Raw genomic sequence first — 14,389 nt, 5'->3', positions numbered from 1 at the left:
TTGTCCAAGCTTATCCTGCAGCCAAAGCTTTACATCATCCTCGATACAGCGGTAGAATTGCTCCAATGCTATGCACTCTACCACTTTATTGTGATCGTCAAAGACATCTTCGCCCTTGAGCCATTCAATTAAATCGGCTTTAAGACGAAACGCGAAGTCAACGTCTGACTCATTATCCCTTTTTGCATACCGGAACCTTTGCCGGAAAGCCTCGGACGACAATTTATACCTTCTCAAGAGAGCCTCCTTAACCTCGTCATAGCTCTCAAACGCCTCCCTCGACAAGCACGTTATAACGTCGGATACTTCCCCAAATGGCAGAGCTAAGAGGTTCTGTGCCCAAAGAGACCGCTCGCTGCCATTTCTATCGCAGACGTGTTCGAACTTTACGAGATATTTCGCCATGTCCTTGCCCACTACGAAAGGTGGCAGTTGGTCCCGAATGCTATGTCCATTAGCCTGAACCATCACAGAAGCTACGCTAGGCGCTTGCGAACAATGACGGAGTGCCAATTCTATTCTTTTCATCTCGAGGCGCTCTTCGCGTTCCTCGTCCTCGCGGCGTTCTTGCCTTTCCGCCTCTTCACGCTCACGGAGTTCTCTTCTTTCAGCCTCCTCGCGGTGTTCTATGATATCTGCCCAGGCCTCATCGACTTCCTCAGCCGTTACTCCCTCCTTCTGCATGATCTCAAGGATCGCTTCCTTTCGATTCGCACGGCCGAGAGTAAGGCCGAGTTCTTCACAAATTTCGATTAGTTCCTTCACTTTAAGATTCTCCATCGTTCACACTAGCCTCTTGCTATTTGCCCTCGTTAGACTCTACTTGCCGTATCCCCTGGAAGTCTACTAGAAAGACACGCAAGCAATTCTCAACCTCCCATGTTTACTCCCTCCGTATTAACTTTGGTTTCAAAGCGCTCCTTCTCGGCTTCAAACAATCAACGCTCACTCCAATGCTTCACACAACTTTCTCTAAACTACGATAACCTGTGCTAGAGAAGTTTGGTGAACTGAAGGGAAAACATCAGGCACTCACCGCATCGAGGTAGCTGACGCCGGCCGATCCCGCAGCTGCCATTTACTGTTGGGTAACAGGTGTCTCATCTTGCGACTGCATCTACGCACAGCTGATGGACGAAGCGATCAAGGCGACGGTGAGTTAAGGCAAATTTATATACATATAAACAGAGGCGTTATATATTCGGCACTGGGGCCGACAGCTTATTGGGCTCGTACAGAGGTGCGACGACGACCCGGGATTTCTTCGTTCGCATTCTCTCTCTCTCTCCGCGCAGCTTGGTTCTTTTATAGCCCTGGCCGAGTCCTTGCATTGGCCAGTAGTTCGAAGCCTCCAATCAGGAACCGCCGTTGGTCGCTGGGTCGAACCGGATCCGTAGAAGAGAGGGCTTGCGGCACATTGCGTGAGAAATTTCCGTCGGTTGTGTCAGACGCATCGACGGAGTTGCGGGGATCGCGTACGACTCCCACCTCGTTGCATCAGCTGGTGTTGACGCTGGTTGTATCAGAGAGTCTATCCATGTTGACGCTGGTTGCATCAGACGTTCTACCAGCTTGAATGCCTTGTCGAAGCAAGGAAGTTTGGGTTGGGAGCCCTGGCATAACAGACACGACGGCAGGGCGGTGCGTTAAACTGCTCCGCAGTTAAAAATACCATACGAAGCATAGTGGTTAAGACACTCGCCTTAAACTGAAGTATCGGAGCGAAACATAACTGACGTCTTTTTTTACAGCGCGGATTGTCTTACTACGTAGACCAAAGGACGGACGGGCAGTTTTCTCGAGGAGTCAGCATAGAAATGTTCACTCAATTAAAGGCGAATTCACCAGTTATTACGATACTGCCTAATGCGAATTCTGTGCGCAGCTTCGCGTTTGGGTAACGCCAACTGTATTTGAAGTTTGGCTGTCCGCAGTTGTAGAAATGTAACCTTCGTTACCTAATGCCACAGAAACTGCCATTGCTCGAGTGCTACGCACACCACTCTGTGCATTACAGGCGCCGCAAACCAAGCGAAACGACGACAGCCCCGCTAGGAGAAGCGAGGCCAGCAGCAGTGCACGTGCAAGCCCTGCATACGCAGGAGCTCCGACCGAGGGGTCAGCGCGCGTGACGGAGGAAGAGAGCGAGGTTACACCCTTGTCACACCTTTAACCGCTGTTATACCCAACTGCAGTTAGCGGACGTAACCACAGTTACCATAAACCAGACAGAGGCGCTGTCACACCTTCGCAGCGCTTCCAAACATTCTTTAGTTGATACATGGCTGAATTCGTGCAACATCGCTATAACACCGCCTTGTACAGGGCTTCACGCTTTATTATACACGCGTCAGCAGTGTCTTTTGATGCGTGTCTATCAAATAGCGTGCAGCCCTGTTCAATGAACGAACGCAACCGTGCATCAATCTCGTGAAATGCACACGAGATTTTTGCAGCACGGACATACTTGTACCTCAAAGCCGGTAACTTATCTTCCCAAATGCGTATCAACGCCTCCGTCGTCGCAATGGTCTAGTTGATACGCTTTTGACTCGATATTTCCCTGGGAGCCGAGCTGCTCGCGTCCGACATGGGAACCGCCATGTTGTCACTTTACTGCGCTAACAGGGATTGCCTACCTGCGTTTACAAAACGGTCGTTAGCGGATTAACTGCGCCTAGAGCTGTCGTGTGACAAGGTGCAACAGCTGTTAGATTTAACGGCCGTCGTACTTAAGTGTGGTTAGACTACCCGTGTTATACCCCTGACACACGGGTAGTAAGAACGCTTTGAAGCGCTGCAAATGTGTGACAGCGCCTCTGTCTGGTTTACGGTAACTGCGGTTACGTCCGCTAACTGCAGTTGGCTATAACAGCGGTCATGCTTACCCGTGTGTCGAAGGCATGACAAGAGTATGAGAGGCCAGTGGCTCGTGATATCGATGTATCCACAGACTCCGCGTTCGCTCTCTTTCGTACTCGCACGCCCCATCGGTTATGCCGACGACGACAACGGCAACGGCAACGCCGCGCAACGCAGGAACGGGCACCTAAGAGCGGCTCTCTGAACAGCTCCACTAACGTGAACGTAACTTTCATTGCTACACACAGCGTCGCAGGCAGCGTCTAGCGCCCATCGTAGACAGCCTCCATCGCAAAACAGACCTTTCCGTGAGCGAACTTATTTGCCACTTGCTTTACCGTGACGAGCTTCTACGACAGGAGACGCCGACAGCCCTACCCTATAAGGCGCTTGGCACCTAAAACAAAATTATGAAAAGGGAAACGACTTGGGAAAGCATTAAGGTGCTCCTCTGTGGGCAAGCTATATGTACGTACTACATTGAAAGACATTTGACACCGTCCCACCGATTGCTTCTGTAGCCGAATGAGTGATGCTCAAACACTGTGCTCCTTCCTTTCAGCAGCAACTGTGACGCACGCTTCTCTGTCGGCTTTTAGGGGCGAAGCTCCTTAAGGCGGCACTCGTTCGTCCCTCGTAGTCGTAGTGCGTAACCAGACGTAACGCTAGTACCAGATCTTGACCTCCAAGGTGGTGCCGGTGGGAGATTTTTTCTGTGCGTTGTTGAACAATAAAAAATTCGCAGCGTGCGCGTTAACTAAAAGCCGAATTCTTCTGTCTCTCATTCCCCATTAGTAGCCATTGGCATGTTCCAGGAGGAAACGTTAGTAGAAGTAGAAGCGTAAGTGTTAGCTAAAAGCCGACTTCTTCTCTCTCTCATTCCCATTAGCAGCCATTGTTTACCTCCAAGGTAGTGCCTGGTGAGATTTCTCCTGTGCGTGATTAAACAATAAAACTTTTGTTCAAAACGCCGTTGATTGATGAAATAAACCAACGAAAGACGCCAGATGTTTTCTAAAAGCAAAACGAAAGAACACCAGATGTTTCTAAAGCAAAACGAAAAGACGCCAGCTGCTTAACGAAAGGCGCCAGATGTTTTATAAAGCAATGGTTTTCTAAACAATGAAAATTCACAGCGTACATGTAAAATTAAAGTGAGCTGCAAGTCGTCATAACTCTCATCGAACCTTTAGTATAAACGCGCCCGATCTCACGTCGGTGATGATGTACTGGGCAGAATTCACGGAAGATTCACGGTTTACCGATGAACCTCCGCAGCTTCGCCCACTCATGATCATTCACTCCGTGGATATGCTGTGATTTTTTTGCCTAAAGTGTGCGTCTAAATTTAAAATGTTTTCGACAGCGAAAAACGAACAAGACATTTTCGCTGGAGACACCGAACCTTATTTCTAACTCTTGAATATAATGTTTAAGCTGCTGACAGGAACAGAAATATCACTTTAATAACGCCAGCCACTTGCGCTTGTGGCTTGTGACCGCTGCTCACTCAGGGGAGGGAGGTGGACTGCAGAAAGTCTCCACCTAGAATTTCCTTTGAGATGCAATGCGTATGAGTGGAGCTTCATTAAAAGCTTTAGATGCCTCATCACAGGCGAAAAGGGTCCGTAGGCGTCAACACGAGTGACGTGCAAAATCATCACGTGACGACGTCAACAAAGTTGGTTACGTCATGATGGCTTCACTATGCCATCGGGTAAAATGACGTCGCATAACGTTATAACATTACATCACCGCTTTGTCAAATGTTTACCGGTCCTGGAAGCACTGCGACACCCTCTGAGGGGCAGAACGTTGCAGTGCCTCCGATCTCGGAGGCAGTGCAAAACCAAGTTGGGTGCACAGAGCTTGCGAGGGTGAAGAGGAGCAGGCGTCAATACAATGATTTGAGAACAAAAAGATGGCTTTCGCCTTCGAGTCGTCTTAGGAAGATGCATAAGGAACCATGTGACTTTTCTTAGGCTAAATCCTTCCTGATGAGATTCCTTAATACATCATAGGCATGGTATATTTCACCTTTTTTATGGAGCTCGTCAGCGTCCGGAACGACGCCACAGAAGGTGCATCCCGCGACTACCGAAACGCGTGTTTCACATTAAATTTTCGCTACAATCGAACATCTGTCGATAGTACAATTTCCCATGTCATCCTTACATCATCTCTCAGTCAGAATCTCCTTTTCGGTTGCGTAAGTTATACGTAAACGCAGTTTTATGAAGGCGTCATACTTAGACGAACACCTTCCCTGACCCATTCTATCTAAAACGAATCTACCCAGACAAGCATCAGGAGAAAACGTGCAAATTGTGCCAGGAAGCCAGCAACACTCAAACACGTGGAGTATGAGTGCACTGTAATTATCGGAATGACGGCAGTTACTCCAGAGACCCTCTCGTCGAGGCTGGCCGCCACTCAGCGCATCTCAGACCTCCGCATCCGGACGTGGACAATCCAGCAAGCCCGTGAGGTAGCGTTGAGGCAAGGCCTTGACGCTCCCCCGTGGAGACCTGAGCCTGGGTCTCGTCTAACCTTGCCAGACGTTCAATAAATTTGCACCCACCCATCTATCCAAAGTCTTAGATGCCTCATCAAACGCTAAAAGTGACCCGTTGGCGTCAACACGTGTGACGCGAGAAATCATCACGTGATGACGTCACCCTATGATCATGACGTCGCAGGTCGCCAAAATTTAAGACATCATGGCATAAATGCCGTCGCATAGCGTGACGTCACGTGATGTTATCACATGACAACGTAGCTCGGCCAATGCTTGCACGATCCCGCAGGCACTGCAAAACTACGACAGGTGCTAGAGGAAAGGCTGGGACTAGTAAGCGTAGACCACAAGAACACCGCTACGCTAATAATCTCGTAGTTGCATTTTCAATTATTTACAGACTGCCTAAAATGAGCCTTATTCAACGCAGTAATACCACTAGTATACATCAAACACGGCCATTTTTGCGCATTGGAAACGTGCGGAGAGTGTTCAATGTCTATTTGGAATATTTTTAGGAAATATCTTTAGTAAACCTATTTAGGCAACTTATTGCGTGCAGGATTCGTGGCGCACGAAGGTGCGCCAGCAGGTACTTTTCAAGATGGCGCCACGATGGCCACTTGAGTTCGCTACCACGGTGGAATGCGCGTCGTGTCACTGTATTGCAAGTGGCAGCGCGTCGTTGTCTGCGCTTTCTGTCGACACGTACTTACAACTCTACGTGAGCCCACTTTCATTACCTGCGATGCAATCTGCATGCTACTGTCGATTTTGGCACACGTGTCAGGTGCTGGCAACGCTCGCATCTTAGTGTACTGACGGCGCCCTTGTGGTCGGAGATACTAATGCATGGGTCCTATGGGATCTTTTCGTCTAGAGTGTGTGTTAACTCTAACCACAAAGCTTCCAATGCCTCCAATCCCAGAGACAGTGCAAAGCCACGTTGAGGGCACAAAGATTTTTTTGAAGGGGTAGGGGGGGAGGAAGATTCAATACAATTGACAAAGAGGCTTTGGCGTTCGAGTCGTCTTAGGCAAATGTATAAGGGATCGCGTAACTTTTTCTAGTCTCTATACTTCCTTATAACGTTGTTCTTCGGGGGCCATCGGAACGGCATATTTCATCATCCTAATAGCGTTCGTTAGCCTCCGGAACAGCCCCACGCGCCAACCCAACCCAAGCGCCAACCAATGGCGGGGCCTACAATCAGATCGTGGTCTTGGCATGGGAAATGACCCGCCACAGTGGCCAAGTGGTTTATGTTGCTCGGTATGGTGCGTCAGGATTCGAGAAACACATCGATACCGACCTCCTGAATGACTGAACTCGGGACGCTGATTCTAAAATACAGCATTTCTTCAATGGTTATGTTTTAACACATCGTGACCACTTCGGTTGCATCATGAAAGAAATGCTTGAGGTGAGCCACGACTGTCTTGCTCATGAACGTATATTTAAAGGGCCGTGGATCACTTTCCGAAGTATATAGTAACTGAATGGCTTCATTTTAGGAGCTTATTCCCTCTCGAATCGACTACCGCAAAAATTTTCAGAATCCGTCAAGCACGAGCGGTGTTACAGGGATTTGTCGCACGCTTCAAGAGCTTTCTCTCTCCTTTATTGCCAGCGAGAGCGCTGAAAACTACGCAAGGGGGGAGGGGGGGGGCTGACAAGGGGGCATGAAGATGCTCCGTTCGTCAGCGTGGGTCATCACCTTCAGCACTTTCATTACTTTTTAGGTCCTTATGCCCGTTGCTTGTCCATCGCCGCAGTAGCCGAGCGTAACACAGGTAATGTATAACGATCTCAGCGCACGCTCGCGCGATAGAGAAATCTTCTTCCTCTTGTTCTTCGAGCGCCTCGATGATGATGTTAACGCAGGTAAAACCGCATATAGCATGCCAACTGTAGCATGCGGCACTCGCTCCAGTCCGGCGCGTGCACTAGTTTGATAGGTGACCGCTAGAGAGCCACAACTGCGCGCTTCCTCGTTCTTTCGACAGTCGTCAGTCAGTGCGCTTCGATACTAATAACATGAACGAAGAAGACAATGCGGCGGAGCGGAGGACTCGCAAGGCAGCAACATTGCGGGCTCGTCGCCAAAACCATGCAGTGAGAGCTCGCGAGACCGCAAAGAGACGTCAGCGTCGTGCGGACTCCGAGATAGAAGCCCGCGAAGCCGAAGCAGCGCGGAAGCGGCGGCAAGAGAACCGCGAAGAGGTACGGGCGCGGGATGCAGCGGCCAAGCGCCGAAAGCGGTCGATACCTGAGGTGTGTGGCGCCGACGCGCGCTTCAAGCACGATTTTCTCGACCACACGTTCGGCCACAGCTGCAAGGTCTGCGACCGCGTGTGGTTCGACAACAACCTGACCACAATCGGTACTATAACAACGTGTCACGTCTTTATATGTCAGTAGAGGAAGTGTACCTTATTTGTATGTATGCATTTTGCATTGTTCTCAAGATTCATTTTCAAATTCTCGGGGACAAGGGTTAGCAGGCGGCCCTGAACAAACAGCTGGCCTCATAAATAAGGACAAAACGTACTATATACTTTGTCCTCAGCGTGAGATGGCACAAAGCGATAGCCGATTCCACCGTTTATTTATTGCTGTCCAGAGAGTGAGAAGTAGCAAGCGCGAGAGGATCAAATCGAGCGATCGCAACTGCATTGGCGTTGCCATGTTGGTTCGCCGTCACAATTATCGGCAGTTACCTATACAATATTTAAAGGCTTGTGACGTACATGCGAATCGTTGTTGTTTTAATATTTTCCAATTGTAATGCAATTACAAATAGAAGTACGTTTCGCTGCGCAAGCACGTGGTTAGCTTACACATCGTGGCTTCCACCCTGCTGCAACCAACTTGTGAGACAGTTTAGAATAAACGTCCGGAGGCGTGTGCCATAACACATGACAGGTCGATTCCTGTAGGTCACATATGCTCATATTTGGCGAGCGTGCCTAATGTAAAGCCGGAAATTAAAAAAAAGCCTACCTATTCCACCCAAGTGAAAGCTGCACGAACTATGGAGCATTGATTCGCCTGTGTTTCCCTTGTTTTTGTCTGCTCTTTTCTTTTCATTTGATTATCACATTTGTTTGCGATTATCTATTTTCTTTTCTATGGTCTCCTTTCTACTGTTTTAACACGAAAGTGTTTTATTCCGTGGTCCTCCAAGTACTTCCGTTGCAAGATATGACGTTCACAAAACGGACGCCAACGGGTGAGAAAGAAAAAGCTAAGAAAAAATCCACCTCTGCGATTCGAACCCACGCCTTTGCGGCCGCGACGGTAAGCACCCGACGCTAAACCAATTAAGATACCTGGAAGATCCTGAACACTTCACTAACGCGCCTTATATCTTGCACACATTCGCTCTCACTCGGTGCTGTCTGTTGGCGGTGTACGAGGGGCGTTCAATAAAGATTTCCCCTGACCCACTTCCTGGGGACGGAGAGCGACGAAACTTTGCAGTTTTATTAGTCCTTCTCTACATAGGTGCCACCCAGGGACACACACTTGTGCCATCTTTTTATGCAACTGTAAACACTTCGCTTCTCCAAGTCGACAGGTTGCTGCAAAAGCCATGTTGTAACTTCAGAAATCAGAGTTTCATTATCTGGAAAATGCTTGTCCTTCAAATATGACTTGAATGTTGGAAAGAGGTGGAAGGCCGATGGCGCGAGGTCGGGTGAATGAGGGGAATGCGGTAGAATTTCAAAGCCGCAGGAGCGTGCTTCCCTCTGGGCAACATGTGAGTTGTGAACTGGGGCATTGCCTTGCAGAAGGCGGACGCCTTTGGTGACCATGCCACGTCTCTTGTTATTGATGGTCTCTCGCAATTTCTGCAGCAGTGAAGCATAGTATGCCCCAGTAATCGTGGCACCCTTTGCTAGGAAATCCATGAAGACTACTCTGTGCTGGTCCCAAAAGACTGTGAGCATGACCTTGCCCGCCCGAGGGCAGGGTGCGCGCCTTCTTTGGAGGCGGTGAGTCCAAGTGCTTCCATTGCATCGACTGGACTTTAGTCTCCGGATCATAGTGATGGACCCAGCATTCATCCTGTGTAATCAGTCTTGAAAACGTCCTGCTGGTTTCCATGGCACGTGGTCAAAAGAGCCTGGGAGCATTCGACTCGTTCCTGCTTTTGGAAAGGTGTGAGCAGCCGGCGAACCCAGCGATCGGGTACCTTACGCATATGAAGATGGTCCTGAATGAGTTTTTCCATGGAGCCCACACTAATCTTGGCATGTTCGGCTAGGTCTCGAACGCTAACGTGGCAATTTTTCAAAATGGCGGCCTCCACATGCTGGATGGTGTGTTCATCGACAGCGGAGGGGGGTCGCCCTGCAATCGGAGCCGCCTCCACGGAAATCAGACTGTATTTGAATTGACGATGCCAGTTCTTCACTACATCATAGGATGGGGAATCCTCCCGATAAACCTCTTTTACCTCATCGAACGTCTCCCTTGGAGTGCGGCATTTCAAGTGCGGGAACTTGACGGCTGCTCTGTATTCCACAGCATCCATTATCACACCTCACACCACTTCACCACCTCTAAAAGAAAGACCATTATTACTTTAGAGTTGCAAATTGGCACGTGACCTACAGTGACTTAGGTCCCTACACATGCACAGTTTCAGCATCCTGCAATAAATAGAAGCTAGTCAGTGGAAATCTTTATTGAACGCCCCTCATAGGTAGGCGGGGCGGTGCCGCCGTCTGTGAGAGGTGAAAAGAAGTAATGCGTCACGATCGACACTAACTAGCGCTTATATATATATATATATATATATATATATATATATATATATATATATATATATATATATATATATATATATATATATATATATATATACTCCGACATTGCGCCCGATATCGGAGGTCATGGTTAAAGCGTCTCGATACCAGCGAGGGACAATGGCCGCGCTGGCGTCGCCGAGGCACCCTAGACGCAGTTACATTCTCTGCCTTTCGCTTCGTGTCAGCGTGCGCCGGCTCGTCGGAGTAGTGCAGCTTCCAGATGCAGATGCATCAACTGGATTTCTCCGCCGCCGACTACTTCGATTGCGAGAGCACCGATTAACAAAACTGCTGCAATACGCGTTGCAGAAAGGACACGATTTCGACGGGCGAATGTCGTGCCTTGGTTGAGCGAGGCAGAGGCCAGCGGGACGCTAAAGACCACTTAAAGGCCAACTCCGGTGATTTTTCGAAGTCGATGGATCTCAATGAAATTCGCTGGGTATGTTCCTTTGCACGTTTCCGTCATTTATGCCAAATTACAGGCTTGAGACATGCGCAGATTGTTTGCAAATGAATTTTAAAGATTGTCTGCAAACGCCCTCCTGGCTTCCCACAATTATTGGCAACATTGCGTCTGTGACGTCAGTATTGGTAAGGCGGCGGAAGTGACGCAGCCGAGGGCACCGCTAACTTCGGCGCTTCGGCCGCTACAGCGAGAGTCTGCTGTGCACAAGGCGACAGACGGCATTGGTTTGGCCGGCGCTTCGCTGGTCGTCCCGGCTGTCACAGTTTTCATACTCCGCGCCGGCGTCACCGGCGTGCCTTGCACGACTTCCGGTTCGTTCGTAACAACATCTACGTCATCCGTAGACAGTACACTCGGTTGGGTTTCGGTTTCGGTGTTGCGCTTTTTTGCTTATTTAAAATTATTCTCCAATTCGCCGAGTATTTCTGCTATCGGGCCCGTAACAGGAGCGTCTCAGGAACATAAAAGCACCATTACTTTGACATGGCCGAAAAATCGCCGGAGTTGGCCTTTAAGCTAAAGACCACTACGAACTAGGCGTCAACATGGGTGCATCCACGCCAATCGGTGCTATAGCTGCCAAACACAAATAGACATTGTACAAGCTCTCATATATCACTACACGATAAGTACTACCCCTGTGTAGACACGTTTCGCTTTCGTGTTATTGGCCGCGAGATCGAGCGGAGTCGCCGCCTGGCGGCTATTGGCTGAAGCGCGCCTAGTGTGGATTGCTCCCTGCGTCGTCTGCTAGCCACGTTGTGTTTGCGTGCGCGCGTACCCCCTGCACGTTCTCACAGGGCGGTTTATTCTGTTATGTTAGCGCGATTTTAAGTGCTCGTACGTATACCTAACATGCTGTACAGAGGCAAATGAACTTGCTCGGCTGTATGCGCATTGTAATAAGATCAGTGAGTGCGACTTTCGAGAGTGCTGTGTATTGGTGTCGAATACTCTTCGTTCGCCAGAATCATTTCAGTTGGTGCCGCTTTCTGGTTCAAGCAAACCCTAAAGTGCACTTGGCATAGCCCCAAACATGAGGAGCATTAAATAGTGTGTGAAGGCACCGTTTTAGCGACTCGTTGGTAAACAAAAATGAGGCTCTAGGCCATGCACTTTCGCGTTGTTGTTAGGTGTATAACTGCGGCACTGTAGTTCATGATGAGCTTTAGTTGCGCTTAAGATGTCCTTTTATTTTACGGTCGTGGTCCCGCTAACGCGAAGTATTTCCATTAAGTGAAGTCTGACACTTCGGTAATCAAACTGCCCCTAAAACAACAGACAATGGAATGACACGGCAGGGATAAAACGGAGTTGCCGCGCGCAATTTGAACTTGGGGCGGAATTTATGCAGAAACATCCGTGTGCTTAGATTTAGGCACGCTTTGAAGAACCCAGATGCTTAAAATTAATCCCGACGGCGTGCCTTACATTTCTGTCGTATAATTTCATGCAAAACCTCGTCCTTTTTTTACATTATCTTGAGCGTTTGTGTGGAGTTGTTAGAAATTGATGGAAGGCAGCGGACATTATTAGTTTGAAACAAAGAAAGAAAAGACATTGCTTCCATAAAATAACCCGACATTTCTTGCATCACTGTCGTGCATGTAATCAATCGATGAAAGCTCTGTGCTAAACTCTTACCTTTTTATTCTGTTACTGGGGCAAGAACAAGTGCGTACGCATTGAACGTCTCCGTGGCGCTAAAGCGCTGTCAATCACGTAGCTTTCCTGAATAAACTTATCAATTGTCCTACATTTCATGGAGAACTGAACAATAGAAAAAATGCGTATGCGCATTCGCGCGGACAGTGCTATTGAACTCATTGCACAGGAATATGAGCTGGTATACAAATGAAGAAGAAGTAAACACTTAAGTAGTTCAATCGTACTACAGCAGTGCGTAGTACACAGAACACAAGCTAAATACGTACAGAGAAAACAACGGAGAACGCCATATAGTGCGTAAGCGCAGAGTGTCATCCAGGGCGAGCATCCCTTTCATCGGCACATTGCGCTTCTCTTACTAGTAATAGTAACGTTGGATCATCTTTGTGCATTGATTCAACAATGAACAGCGTATATGCTACCTGTAAGCTGTAATCTACGCATTTTATTCGCCGACAATCGGCTAAAACCGCTCACAACGAAGCGCCGCTGTGTGCATTTGTATACGCGCCGCCGACGGCCTCTCCACACTAATGCGGCGATGTTGCTGCCACCTATAGGTCGATCTCGCGGCCAATACTGATTCCTATGACGGAGGGATCAGCCATATTTTTTCTACTGTTTGCTGCTCCGAGCAGCGCTGCGTGTAACTCACGACGCAGTCGTTTCGCTGTCGCTTCACTGGCTCGCTCCGACAAATTAGCCCTTCGGCGACAGTGGCGTTCATGGGCAAGCAAGTGCTGGTGTTTCAAACGTGCAGCCTCCCGGGATTATGTGTATCAAACGTGTGACCTCCGTAACGCCAACGCGACACTGCGAGGCACAAACTCAAGATATGAGAGCCGACGACAGGGAGGTCCATTAAACAGATCCGCACTTCAAAGAAAAGAATCCGTAGCGTAACGGTTAAAACACTCGCCTCAAACCGAAGTACCGGAGCGAAAAGTTATTTTATTTCTTTAACAGCGAAGCTCTTTAGCAAATATTTCCTTAATAATCAATCGCAGAAAACCATCATCATCTTAACGGGTATGTGCCACTGTGCGGCCTATCGACAGTGAAAGAAAGAAAGGAGGGAAGGAAGAAAGAAAGAAAGAAGAAAGAAAGAAGAAAGAAGAAAGAAAGAAAGAAAGAAGGAAGGAAAGAAATAAACAAAGAAAGAAAGGGACACAAAAATGGCGCGAAATAGCGGGAATAAATACAAAAAAAAACGCCAGGCCTGCGCTCAAACCGCAGCACAGTCACATCGAAAGCTGGAAGAGCGGCGTTTCTAGAGCCCGTTAAGTTCTCTTGGGGCTACAATACAAGTACACTAGAAAGGTACCCACTACGCCATAAATCACAATTTTTGTGAAGTTTGAAGCACCTACTAAGCCATAATTCCTCATTCTGCGGAGAAGCGAGGCCCAGCTACACGTCTGTAAAGCATTATGTGCACTTTGTTGACGCGACGACTGATGACGATGAAGAATTATGGCTCAGCCCTTTGTAATGGGTTGGAATCTTTAAACGGCCCACCAGTTATGTAATTTGCATTGGGTGACGCCCGGTCGCTATTTCCCTCTCCCGTCATGCTGTATGACATACGTTGACGTGGGAGAGAGAGGGAGAGGGGGCGAAGAACTTTACTGCAACCCCGAGGAAATGGATCATGCGCTTATGGGCTTCCTTGGCAACCAATACAAGTGCACTTGCGAGGAACCCACTACGCTATAAAACATTGTAATTTTTGAGAAGTAGGGCAGCAAGCACTGTGCCATTTTTCGTCATTCTACGGACAGCGTAGGTACCTGCTAACGCATGTAAGGCATTATGCGCACTTTGTTGATGCTGTGCCCGATGACGATGAAGAATTATGGCAGAGCCCTTTGTAATGGGCTGGAAGCGTTCAACAACCTACTTGTTGCGCAATTCGCATTGTGTCACGCCTGGTTACAGAATTCGCGTTGTGCGACACTTGGTGCTTATTTTACTCTTCTACCACGCTATATTGCATACGCTAATGTGGTTCCTTCCCGACATGAAGCCTGTATAGGACCTTTTTGCAAAGCAGTT

The sequence above is a fragment of the Rhipicephalus sanguineus genome, chromosome 10 (assembly GCF_013339695.2).
Source record: "Rhipicephalus sanguineus isolate Rsan-2018 chromosome 10, BIME_Rsan_1.4, whole genome shotgun sequence".
In the NCBI taxonomy this organism is placed as follows: Eukaryota; Metazoa; Arthropoda; class Arachnida; order Ixodida; family Ixodidae; genus Rhipicephalus; species Rhipicephalus sanguineus.
This window is presented reverse-complemented; position numbering follows the sequence as displayed.